The sequence below is a fragment of the Salvelinus sp. IW2-2015 genome, linkage group LG7 (genome assembly GCF_002910315.2).
Source record: "Salvelinus sp. IW2-2015 linkage group LG7, ASM291031v2, whole genome shotgun sequence".
NCBI classification, from domain to species: domain Eukaryota; kingdom Metazoa; phylum Chordata; class Actinopteri; order Salmoniformes; family Salmonidae; genus Salvelinus; species Salvelinus sp. IW2-2015.
In genome coordinates this window covers 24,369,015-24,370,652 of record NC_036847.1, presented here as the reverse complement: position 1 = coordinate 24,370,652, position 1,638 = coordinate 24,369,015, and the positions used below count along the sequence as shown (strand labels likewise).

At 47.7% G+C, this 1,638-nt stretch overlaps 1 protein-coding gene and 1 pseudogene across 1 annotated transcript in view; one reads left to right on the top strand and one right to left on the bottom strand.

The window, feature by feature from the left end:
• The window catches only part of LOC111966678 (opsin-5-like), a 38,695-nt gene that overhangs the window by 19,082 nt on the left and 17,975 nt on the right, over positions 1–1,638 (top strand). The gene's annotated exons all lie outside the window — the stretch shown is intronic.
• Positions 1–1,638, bottom strand: part of LOC111966958 (opsin-5-like) — a 9,406-nt pseudogene that overhangs the window by 5,548 nt on the left and 2,220 nt on the right.

Sequence of the window (1,638 nt, the reverse complement as noted above, 5' to 3'; positions counted from 1 at the left end):
TTGAAAACAGCAGGTCTGGGACAGGTAGCACGTCCGGTGAACGGGTCAGGGTTCCATAGCCGCAGGCAGAACAGTTGAAACTGGAGCAGCAGCACGGCCAGGTGGACTGGAGACAGCAAGGAGTCATCATGCCAGGATGTCCTGAGGCATGGTCCTAGGGCTCAGGTCCTCTGAGAGAGAGAAAGAAAGAAAGAAGGAAAGAGAGAATTAGAGAGAGCATATTTAAATTCACACAGGACACCGGATAAGACAGGAGAAATACTCCAGATATAACAGACTGACCCTAGCCCTCCGACACATACTACTGCAGCATAAATACTGGAGGCTGAGACAAGAGGGGTCAGGAGACACTGTGGCCCCATCCGATGAAACCCCTGGACAGGGCCAAACAGGCAGGATATAACCCCACCCACTTTGCCAAAGCACAGCCCCCACACCACTAGAGGGATATCTTCAACCACCAACTTACCATCCTGAGACAAGGCCGAGCATAGCCCACAAAGATCTCCGCCACGGCACAGCCCAAAGGGGGGGCGCCAACCCAGACAGAAAGACCACGTCAGTGACTCAACCCACTCAAGTGACGCACCCCTCCTAGGGACGGCATGGAAGAGCACCAGTAAGCCAGTGACTCAGCCCCTGTAATAGGGTTAGAGGCAGAGAATCTCAGTGGAGAGAGGGGAACCGTCCAGGCAGAGACAGCAAGTGCGGTTCGTTGCTCCAGAGCCTTTCCGTTCACCTTCACACTCCTGGGCTAGACTACACTCAATCATATGACCTACTGAAGAGATGAGTCTTCAGTAAAGACTTAAAGGTTGAGACCAAGTCTGTGTCTCTCACATGGGTAGGCAGACCATTCCATGAAAATGGAGCTCTATAGGAGAAAGCCCTGCCTCCAGCTGTTTGCTTAGAAATTCTAGGGACAATTAGGAGGCCTGCGTCCTGTGACCGTAGCGTACGTGTAGGTATGTACGGCAGGACCAAATCGGAAAGATAGGTAGGAGCAAGCCCATGTAATGCTTTGTAGGTTAGCAGTAAAACCTTGAAATCAGCCCTTGCCTTAACAGGAAGCCAGTGTAGGGAGGCTAGCACTGGAGTAATATGATACATTTTGGGGGTTCTAGTCAGGATTCTAGCAGCCTTATTTAGCACTAGCTGAAGTTTTTTAGTGCTTTATCCAGGTAGCCGGAAAGTAGAGCATTGCAGTAGTCTAACCTAGAAGTAACAAAAGCATGGATACATTTTCTCCATCATTTTTGGACAGAAAGTAGATTTTTGCAATGTTACGTAGATGGAAAAAAGCTGTCCTTGAAACAGTATTGATATGTTCGTCAAAAGAGAGATCAGGGTCCAGAGTAACGCCAAGGTCCTTCACAGTTTTATTTGAGACGACTGTGCAACCATCAAGATTAATTGTCAGATTCAACAGAAGATCTCTTTGTTTCTTGGGACCTAGAACAAGCATCTCTGTTTTGTCCGAGTTTAAAAGTAGAAAGTTTGCAGCCATCCACTTCCTTATGTCTGAAACATAGGCTTCTAGCGAGGGCAATTTTGGGGCTTCACCATGTTTCATTGCATAGCAGTGAAAGTTAACATTATGTTTTCGAATGACATCCCCAAGAGGTAAAATATATAGTG